The sequence below is a fragment of the Mirounga leonina genome, unplaced genomic scaffold (assembly GCF_011800145.1).
Source record: "Mirounga leonina isolate KUSES-001 unplaced genomic scaffold, KU_Mleo_1.0 Mir_118, whole genome shotgun sequence".
Classification (NCBI taxonomy): domain Eukaryota; kingdom Metazoa; phylum Chordata; class Mammalia; order Carnivora; family Phocidae; genus Mirounga; species Mirounga leonina.
In genome coordinates, this window is record NW_023270277.1 from 6,359,943 (window position 1) to 6,371,705 (window position 11,763).

The window sequence follows — 11,763 nt, forward strand, 5'->3', positions numbered from 1 at the left end:
CAATGCCCCCCTACCTCGTGCGGGCTTGTATGGTGTGTGGCCACTTGTCTGCCTCTTAAATTGCTGGCCACTGGGGCGGGAGCCAAGACTTTTTATAGGCTTTCTCACCGACCTCTGCCAAGACAGATTCTCAAATAATTAGATCTTGCTGCTCTGCCCATCATTTTTACTACTTCCTAACATTTGCTTCCTTCTAAGACTTAAAGCTCCAGAGCAGCTTTTAGAACCACCATTGCAGGACTGTAGAGAGAGGGAGGTCTCATCCTCCTTCTGCACATCCAAATCCTATTGAGTCTAATTCCAATGCCGCCTTCTCCAGGAAGCCCTCTCATATCTTGGCAGTCAGAAATGGTCTCTTCTCCTACTCCCAGAAACACTGTAAGCATCACTATGGAGGCCACTTGTCACTTTCTGTTGCAGATCATGGGTATTTTTCTATATCTTCTGTCTCCCCTGGAAGAGTTTAAGTCTCTGGAGAGAGAGGGCCCCGGCTGGAGTCCCAGCTCTAGTGTGTCCTAAACACGTGCCTCTTCGCACAGGACTTCACCTTTCCTATTTAGTTCATAAGCTGTGCAATGGGAATGACCATACCTGCATAATAAGGACTTCGCAAGGACATAACTGTATAAAGCAAATACAAATTGGCCCCCAAAAGAGGCTCCATAAATATGTTGGGTGAGTGAATAAAGGATTGAATGAATGAATGAACAGCTTGTAACTTCAGCAAAGGCATTTACTACTTGCGAGATTCCAGAGCCCTAGTCCCCGCTGAAGGGCAGATGACGTAAATCAAACACCTCTGCCCGGCTGATGTTAAGACCCTTTCCAAAAAAGCAAGCCCATTCTTCCTCAAATCAATTCATCCTCACTGACAACTGCTAGAAGCTACTTATAAGTAATAAACAATCAACTAAACGAAGTTTCTAACATCTTCACTAGAGACACACTCCTTCTAGTTTATCAAGCCCACATAGAGCCATTTGTGTGGTTGGAAAGGGTAACCCCTCCTCGAGACGCTATTACCATCCACTCTCCGCTCCAAAAAAAGCTTAATAAATATGCAGCCTGATGCTGACACCTGAGTTATTCACCTGCCTTGTGCCACTTCAATGAAAATAAAATTTAGACTTCCTGACCAGACTTTTGCCTAAACTTAGGTACAAAGTCAAGGGTTTCCACCATCACAAACGATTGGAAGGCTACTGTAGAATCCCCCATTCCTTCAGGAACCCATTTGCTGAAATGTACTTTATGTGAAAGAGAAAAGCCTTCAAGGATGATAAACCCTTGTGTGGTTTCTGGGTCTAGGGTGAATGGGGCCCCCTCCAGTGGAGAAAGACATAATATGGAGGGAATCATAGAGGTCTTGAATCTCAGCTTTTTGGTATTCACTTGCCCCTGGTACAAATTCATCCATTCAAGGAATATTTTTTAGTATTTTTGGTTTTTATTTTACTTCTTTCTTTATAAGAGAGGGAAAGAGGGGCAGAGAGAATCTTAAGCAGGCTCCATACTCAGCTTGGAGCCTGACACCAGGCTCGATCTTACAACCCTGAGATCATGACCTGAGCCGAAATCAAGAGTCGGACGCTTAACCAATTGCACCACCCTGGTACCCTCAAGGAACGTGTTTAAAGCATTGACTAAGTGCTAGCCCTCGGGTATGAAGCTGAGTGGAACACAGACTGGATTCCCTTTATGAACTCACAGCCCAGGGATGGGCACTGACATATGATGTGAGCAATACTCTAATAGAATGATGAACAATATATAGTGGGAGCAAAGATGGAGATGTGCCCAACTCAACCAGGGCTGCGAATTTTAAGGATTTTGAGCTGAGTTTTGAAACTTGGAAGGAACTCACTAAGTAGACAAAATCAAAAGGGCATTCTAGCTGGATGAAAGGTTTGTGCTAAGGCCCAGCTGTGCAGACATGCACAGCAATCTGGGGAGCTATACATGGTTCAACCCATTCCCCAACCTGCAGCCAGAGATCTTTCAAAAATGCAAATCTAGCATCGCACCCGCTGAACTTGAGTGTACCTTCTGTTTAAAGTGTCCTCCCCCTTAGATTGCCAGCTCTAGGGGAGCTATGGCTCTCTTGCTCACCACTGGATTCTCAGAGCCTAGCACGGGATCTGACACCTAACAGGAACTCAGTGAATGAATGGACGGGCCAAGTGAGGTCTGAAGAGAAATTAGACTGGACAGTTGGGCAGTGTATACGGTGAAGGACCTTATGTAGCTCACGGAGGCATTTGGATTTTATTTACAGGCTATGGGGAGCCTTTGGAAGATTTTTAAGCAAGCGCTGTAACTGGATTTGCATTTTTAAAGGTTTCGGAGAGATAGACCATAGAAATGGTCTCTTCTCCTACCCCTACTGGCACCAGGGGAAACAGGATGGATCCGAAGATTGTCTGGGCAGGAGATAGGAGGACTCGTTAATGAAGCGGCATTCTTAATGCTCAGAGGGTGAGAGCCTGGATCAGCGAGGAATGTGGAGGGGAATTAGGGCGCGGAGACACCTATGTGGCTATTCAACAAGTAGAAACATCAGGATCTGGAGCTTGACTGGGTTTATGGGATATGGAGAAGGATTTAGGATGGCGCCACAGTTTCTGTTTAGAACACTAGATGAGGAAAAAGAGTCAATTAAATCCATAGGACCGTGAAGCGAATTATCTATTTACTTTGGGTTGTCGGTCACCAGGGCCTCAATCAAGGAAAACCATCTTTTCTGCTGCTTCTGGTCAGCCTTTCTGAGCAAGGAAGCAACAATTATCTGTCTTTGGCTCTGCCAGGGACTCTTAGACTCAAGTGTGAGAACCCTTGTTCCGTCTGTAACCCAAGTGAGTCAGTCAGTCCTATCTGGTTATGACATCGGCATCTTTCCATCTGATTCGAAGTCTCTAAGATGTGTTTTTTGCTTCTACAAGCACCAGACTGCACTGCTGTGTCATATTACAGAGCAAGGCACAAAGGAGTCATTGATCGGCTGGTCTGCCATCGAATTCCTAGGTCGTTCCTCTGCTGCATCCCGTCTCCGGCACAATGAGGGACTGACCCGGGGTACCCACCGGCCGTTTCCACAGGTCCAGGCCATTGCGGGTGGGGTGGGGGACTCCTTCTACATTCTGGGCACCGCCCAGGGAAGGTTCAGGACAGGCCCCTAGTGGAGGCTGGGAGTCCAGGCTGAGTTGTTATGCTCAGAGCCTTACGGAAAATTTGAACAGGGCCTGAGCAAACAGCACGGCTCACTTCTTGGCATCTGTAACTGGGACTCACCAAAATGCGATGTGGAGTCAGTGAGTGAGGTCAACTTTGGCTGAGAACCTCAAGCAGAGGGGGAGAGTCAAGGAGAGGAAGGACGGGGAGCCTGGAGCATATGTACCAGGATGCAGCCCTTGTTAAAAACAACTGAATAAAGGAACCCTTGGAGGAAAAGTGGTCACTCCAAATCCAGAGGCAGTCTACCCTTGCTCACCTGCTACCTGCCCCCGAGGCTGCCCGAAGGTGTTCATCAAATGCTGCTCCCCAGTCAAGTTCAAAGACCTGAGGAAACAACTCACAAACCCTTTCCGAGGAGAGTCACACATTCGGTCACACGGACTTTGGGAATTCCACGGAACCGAGAAACTGAAGTTTCTGTTTAAAGCCATGACTAGGTCTCATGTACGACTAGGGGTTAGTGCTTCTGCATACAGGCAGGAAATGTCCACAGCTCCAAATCCTGCAGGCAAACCCACCATTCCCTGGGTGGCAGTTAAGCAAACACTTTCAGAATGAGTATTAGGCACTTTCAGGTCCCTTGGGAACATTTTGCTCTCAGATCATAATTTTGTAAGTGGTTCCCCAGGGATCTGAAAGAATTCATGCTCTTATGGAAGGGGGCTCGCTCACTTTAAAGCTCTAGGATTTGCCCCAACACATGCATATGCTTGTAAAGACGTCCAAAAGTCTCAGTTTTGCTCCCAAAACTTGCTTCATCTAAAATCTCCTGGGGGACATATTAAAAAATCCAGATATCCTGGTCCCTCCCCTGAAGACTGATTCAGTAGGTTTATAGTAGGGCCTTCCGGAATCTGGATTTTAACAAGGGTGCCTGGAAATCCTCATGGTTAGGCAAATAAAGGCAATGCTTTCCAGCCAGGAGTCACAGGTGGAGGGGGCAGGCCAGCCTACGGTCATTCCCACCACGCCCCCAACAGATGAGCAGTGACCACGATGGGGAGGAGATCATGCTGGCCTGGGTGACCACAGGGATCTGGTAGTAGGAGAGGCCTGTGCTGGGCATGGGGACCGCAGGGAGGAATGCCCCGGAAGAAGGAAAGAAGCACTCAGAACAGGGTTCAGAGGTGAGGGGGTTTGCCAACCATTCTGCAACTCCTCAAAGTTCACGAGGAGATCATTCCTGCATAAGCTATTCTAAATGAGGCTGTTGCTGCTGGATTATGAGTCATAACCATAGGACGGTTTGGCCAGGACCTGTCCGGGGCATAGTGGTGGGATGAAATAAAGGAGAACATCTGGAGAGTTAGGAGAAAATGTAATTTGGGGGAGGAACCAGCTCAGACGGTACAAACTCATAGTGCTCTGGTCTGGCTCAGGCCATGTTTCTCTGTGACCCGGAGCTGCTGAGGAAGGGCCTTGTGGGTTTGTGTGTGTGAACCCAGGCGTCTCGTGTTTCCAGAGTCCAGCACAGTGCTTGGCACACCGTACATCATCGGTGGACGCTGCCGCCTTGCTTTGAACTGTGCCCCTCGATATTATTTGACCTTGGGGCTACTGGCATTTTGACGGAGATGACTGACTCACGACCAGAGCACTATCTGATTCTCATTTTCCCTTGAAGGCATCAGGAAATGCTTAGGCCTGTGGCAGGAATCACTGTCTACTCTAATTTCATTTCAGCGACTTAGTCTCCAGGTGTCTTGCTGGCTTCCCGTGGCTCTTCAGACTCACGCTGACTCAGGCCCGTCCCTTCGGATGCTGGTGCTGAGAAACCCTCCTGGCTCAGATCGAATAACCAGCCAGACGCTCCAATCCCCCACTGCCTTGAGTGTGGGCTCCTTCCTGAGGGGCCTTCGTTCTCTTTCTCCTACTCAGCAACATGCTCTAGAAGTCCCAGCTGGAATTCGTCAATGAAATACTGAGCTGCGTGAGCCTTCTCTGACAGCTTCAGTTATCGGCTCAGGGAGTAAAAACAAAAGTCAGGAAGAGATGTCAGAGGCAGAAAAGCAGCACAGAGTTGGGGCCTCCTGCGGCATGTATAACGTGAGGGAGTAGGTTTTTCTTCCACAGTTTGGCTCCATTTGGGGAGTTTGCTACCTGAGAGGCATTAAAAAGCCCTTATTTGACCAGTTAAAAAAATAAATGACCCAAAGAATGATTTCTCTGTGATGGACTAACACTGTTTTTTAGGGTAGGGTGTAAAATGTACGACTAACAATATCTTTTATTGAGCAACGACTATGTGCCAAGTATTTGACCGAGATAGTCTCCAGTTCTTAAAGCCCTGCTAGGTATGTGGTCCTACCTCCCTTCCCCATCTGCACCTTTCCAATGAAGCTAAGGCTCTTCGAGAAATTTGCTCAAGGTAACAGAAGGTTGCAGGGTCAGGATTTGAACTTTGGACTCCAAAACCTACAGTCACACTTTTTTTTGGTCTTTAACACTTTTTATAACACTAGTTTGTGTTTTGCTTTGGGAACAGCTTTATTGCGATATAATTAACATACCCTACTATTCAACCATGGAGAGTGTACAATTCAATAATTGTTAGTGTATTCACAGAGTTGTGCAGCCCTCATCACAATAAATTTTAGAACATTTTCATCGCCAAAAAAGAACCCCCATGTCCTTTAAGTATTACCTCCCTTATTCCTGGATCCCTTTTCCAGCCATAAGAAGCCACTAATCTACTTTCTGTCTTTAGAGATTTGTATATTCTGAACATTTTACATAAATAGAATTATCCAATATGTGTCCTCTTGTGTCTGGCTTCTTTCCCTTAGCATCATGTCTTCAAGGTTCATCCACGTTCATCCCTCTTTATGGCTGAATCATATTCTACAGTTGTATGGATTGAATTGCGTCCCTCCAAAATACATACGATGAAATCCTAACCCCCAGCACATCAGAATGTGACTTTATTTGAAAACAAGAACACTGCACATATAATCAGTCATGCTGGAGGTCATACACATATCCATAGCCATACTGAGCAGGTGGCTCCTCATTCCAGTATGATCGATGCCCTTATACAAAGGGGAAATTTGGCCACAGAGACGTGCACACAGGATGAACACCATGTGAACACAAAGAGATGAGAGCCATGTGCCTATAAGCCCAGGAATGCCAAAGGTGGCCACCACCCCCCAGAAGCGCAGAGTGAGGCACGGAAGATTCTCCCTCACAGTCCTCAAAGGTGCCAACCCTGCCAACCCCATCTTGGACGTCCAGCCTCCAGAAGTGTGAGACCATACATTTCTGTCTAAGCCACCCGGTTTGTGGCTCTTTGTCATGGCAGCCCTAGCAAACTAACACACACTATATGAATTTACCACATTTTGTTTGTTCACTTGTAAGTTGTTGGACATTTGAGTTGTTTCTACTTTTTGGCTATTACGAATAATGCTGCTATCAATCTTTGTGGACAAGTTTTTGTGTGGATGTGTGCTCTCATTTCTTTTGGGTGTGTATGTACCTAGATGCAGAATTGCTGGCTCACGTTGGAACTCCGTGTTCAAACTTTTGAGGAGCTGGTAGACTGTTTTCCTGAGCACTTACACCATTTTCCATTCTTGCCGGCAGTATATGAGGATCTGGTTTTTCCACATCTTTACCAGCATTGTTATTGTCTGTCTTTTTTATTATGGCCATACGGTGAGTTTGAAGTAGTATCATATTGTGGTTTGATTTGCATTTCCCTGATGGCTAATTATATTGAGCATTTTTCACATGCTTTGCAGCCATTTGTGCATCTCCTTTGAAGAAAGGTCTATTCAGATTCTCTGCCCACTTTTTCCATTGGTTTGTCTGTTATTATTGTGTTGTAAGAGTTCTTTATGTATTCTAGATACAAGTCCCTTATCAGATATTTGCAAACATTTCCCCACAGTCTGGGGGTTTTCTTCACTTTCTTGATGTATCCTTTGAAGCTCTAAAGTCTTCAATTTTTATGAAGTCCAATGTATATATTGCTGATTAGTGTTTTATCCACCTATTTTGCCTCTAAAGCTTGCCCCTCTGCAGTTGGTTTTCCAAGAGCAGCCAAAGTGATCTTATTTTTAAGTATAAAGCGAACCCTCCCAGGCCTCTGCACATGGGAAAATCCCAAAGATTCACCTGTGGGATCTGGCGCCATCCACGTCTCCAGCATCATCTTACATTCTCTCTCTTGCTCACAACGTCCCAGCTGCTCTGACCTTTCTCTAAATGTCTACCTAGCTCCTGCCTTGGGGACTTTGCACTTGCTGTTCTTTTGTTGTATGAGCCTCTGTAATTTACATTCACCTGTTCCTTCTCTTCCTCCCAGACTCAGTTCAAATGCTGCTTCCTCCAAGAAGTCTTTCCTGATTGCCCTCTCTAATGCAGCAACTCCTCATCCACACTAAATCCTCTTTATTACATCACCCTGTTTCATTTCTGCCAAGGGGACTCACATGAAACTTTTTTATTTATGTACTTACCATCTGTCTGTCTCTGCTAGAACCTAAGTTTGATAATAGCAGTGACCTTCTCTGGCTTGTTCATTGCTACATGTTCGTTTTGGGGACAGTGCTGGGCATATAGGAGGTAGCTGGTAAGTATTAGTGGAATTATGGAGCAATGCGGTAGAGCGGTAACTAGACAAAGTGTAGTTTAGCATGGCAACGCAGAACTGAGAGAAACCTTCATAAATCTTAGGATTGGAAAGAACCGTAATCCTTTGGGTTTTATCAAGTCCCTTCAGTACAGTATAGTTTACATAATTTGGAATATTGGGCCTCTGACAGGATGGGAAAGCCAAGGGGTGTATCCTTTACGTACGCGAGAAAAATCCTTCTCAAATTTTAAAGTGTAAACAAATTACCAGGGTGTCTTGTTAACGTGCATCCTCTGATTCACTAGATCTGGGATTCTGCACTTCCACCAAACACTCAAGTGATGCTGATGTTGCTGGTCTGGAGCAGCTTGGCGCAGCAAGGGCTGAGGGGACAGGAACACCTTAGTTCACGTGATGATGTCACCCCACTGCCATCCTTAAACTAGCAGCATAGTAAGTCTTCGCATATCAAAGGAAGAAAGCTGCACATTTCAGTCTCTGAAGGGGTCGGGTCATCAAACAATCCCCTCCTCTCCACCATCCAATGCGAGATTTCCCTCTACAAACGTATCTTTTCCAGAATACTTGAGCCAACAGAGAAGGCCCCATTGTGGGAAAAGCCTATTTGCCTTCCTATCTCTCAAAGCTATGGATTTTCTGTTGAATTGCTATGTCTTCTCTCATTTTGTATGCTGAAAAAGAAGCACTTACATGTGATTCAATTCTACGAACATTTACTGAGCGTCTACTGTGCACATGCCTTGTGTTTGGAACTAGAGGTACACAGACCTGCCCTTCTCCTCCAGGAGTCTAGTCTAGGGACTGCAGTGAGATGAGAAAACAAATGTGCTAGTTATGATACAATATGAATGCTTCTATAATGGAAGCATCCAGAGCTTTGGGGGAGCTGAAGCATTTTATTTCCAGAGTAGAGACTTATCAGTTGAGTGAAATGAGTGCACCCATCTTGTCTGACTCATTATTTGGCTAACCCAGTTGCTTCACACACCAAAGAGAATGGGGGAGGGGGTGAGCACAGGAGGGAGGAAGGGCAGGAGAGGCCTTTTACAGTGTACTATGGTAGGGAGACTGGCATGCCATTCCATTTCCTAACAAGAGCGCTGGAGACATGTCTAAAGCACCATGGAAGCAGAGGAGGAGATGGTTGATTTGGCCTAGAATGTTTGTTTGTTCATTTTTTAAGTAGGCTCTACACCCAACGGAGGGCTTGAACTCAGGACCCTGTCACATTCTCTATAGACTGAGCCAGCCAGGTGCCCCTTGGCCTAGAATGTTTAAAAGCGTCATGGAAAGGAGGTTTGGGTTTGATCCTGAAGGATGATCAGAAGGCTGGCAGATGGACAAGAGGAAGAGCACTCCAGGCTCAGGGTCTTGTGGTGAGGAAATACTTGATGAACTCAAGTTCAATCCAGTCCAATGAGAGCTAGGTGTGGCCCAGGTGTGGGTTACACGGTTGGGGGCAGGGGGGTGAGTGGCTGAGGATGAGGTCAGAGCTGTGGGGAAGCTAGGACTTGCCCTCCTAGGAAGGCAACAGAGATTAAAGGCAGACAACCATGTTCACGCCACGTATCGAAAAAGGGCTCTGTGAGTTGCGGAAAAATGAGAAGTTTAGTGCTGTTAAAATGGGGTCAGCAAACTCTTTCTGTAAGGGGCCACGTAATACTGTAAACATTTTAGGTATGTGGGCCTTTCGGAGTCTGTCACGACTATTCAACTCCACCACCACAGAGAATCTGTAAGTGAATGGGTGTGGCTGTATGCCAATAAAACTTTATCAGTGCTCACATTTGAGATGCATATCATTTTCACGTGTGACGAAATAGTATTCTTCTTTTGATTTTTTTTTTTCTACTATTGGAAAATGTCAAAACCATTCTCAGCTCAAGGTCAGTGTAAAGTCAGGCTGAGGCCCGTACCTGGCCCCTGGGCTGTAGTTTGCGGACCCTGGGTGAGAGCAAGGCCGAGAGAAGGTAAGAGTGGCGGAAGCTGGGGAAAAGCCTGGCACAGACTGTGACTAAGGAGTTCAACTGTATCCTGTGGCCAATAGGGAGCCACCGGAGCTGTTCAGGGAGGGATATGGTGTTCAGATGAGGCACAAGTGGGAATCGGTGCCACCTGAGGGCGTCCTAGGAAGCCTGAGAATGGAGCTAAGTCGAGGGGGAAGCCAGTGATTTGCTGCAAGAAAATAAATTAATGTGAGCACTCTTTAAAAGCTTTAGCAAAATCTATTTACATACAGAGTGCTAATTAAACTTTCTTCGCTTTTTCATTAAAACAGACCACACCCTCTGTTGGCAGTTAATTGTGTTGTTCCAAGTACTTGAAAACAACAAATGGCATTTTCTTAATTACCCGAAGATAATTTTTATTAACACAAGTTGCCTTTGCCTGTACAGTCCAATTTATTGAGGTTTTTGTCCCACTCGGGCTTTATTCCATCAGCATGACTCAGAGTGGGAAGGTCTAATGCTCTGCCTCCTGGCAGGGAAGATACAATTAGACTCAGTAGTGGGCTGGTAAATGTTTAACAACCTGCGGGGGCAGGTGTGTATACATACATTTATTTTAACTTTCACTGATACAAGGGATATACAGTACCCAATTTATAAATAATACCAAATTATACAGTATTCTTTATGATAAATTCCATACAGCTAATTGATTCTCACAGGATGCTTTCATTTCTTTTTGCTGAACTCTTGTATTCATGGCCAATTGGTGTTTGCAACTCAACCATGATCTGACAAAATAAGACTATGAATAAATGCTTATTACCCAGTTCAGCGAAGAACTTGCTCATGTCATTGACAAATGAGTATAGTTCCAACATGAATGCTGGTTGATATTTCTGTCCATGTTAATAAATAAGACAAAAGTGAAGCCATAAAGATGCACGCTGTAGCTTCACTCATCTGTCAATGACATGAGCAACCTCTTTGCTGAATCATATCACAGTTTGCAAATACTAGAAGAACATGACCTCAGATATTTTCACTATTCACAACGTAAAGGTTACAAACATGACGCGCATTTAATCTGTGTTATTAACATTTTTTCTACCACTTTATTAAGTTTAGACCATCAACACAACAATAAATAAAACCTTGGTTTTAGCCTTTGTAAATACTCCCACCATGGACAATTTCAAGCTACCAGAATGTGGAATTGGGAAGAGATATATAACAGCACACCATTAGAATAATGTTTCTACCATCCTGGCGCAATCAGCAGTTTGCCAAGTGTCTGAAAATCTAACTGTCCATTCTCTGGAATCAGCTCTAGCCGGCTCCAGCATAGTGCAGATTATGCCTCATTTTTCTAGAACTGTCTCTTGCAGTTCAGCAATCAAGAGTGTTACCCAGAGAAATTGCTTTGTTAAAACAAAAAAAAAAATGAACAGACCTCAAGTATCTTAATGTGAAGTCAGCTATGAATAAATCAGTTTGTCATCTAAAATTACCAGCTTAACAAAGTGACAACATTCTCAAAAATTAGCTTTAAACATCCTCTAAAATATGCTCATTCTCACATGTCTGGGACCAATGATTAGATTCTCAGTAATAGTATGGCCCTTGTGGCATTTTCCCTTTTGTGCCCAAACTAACATAAAACATGGATCATGGAATCAGGGGGATTCAAAATTAGCTAGTCCAGCTTCTCTCATTTTACAAATGAACTGAGTCCAGAGAGGTTAATTTACTTATCCAAGTCACAGAGAAGCAATGCTGGTATTAAAACCTAAGTTTTCATTTGTAAAATAGTTTCTGTGTGATAATTTTTTCCCCCTCAAGTGTAAGGTGAGATCATTGTGGTAAATGTATCCAAACTTCTCTCACTTTGGGATAAGTGCGTCCCTTTAGTAACACTGTTTTGGGGAGAATGTCATTAAACTGTAGAAAATAAACTTCTGGTTATACTTACATGTTATATCA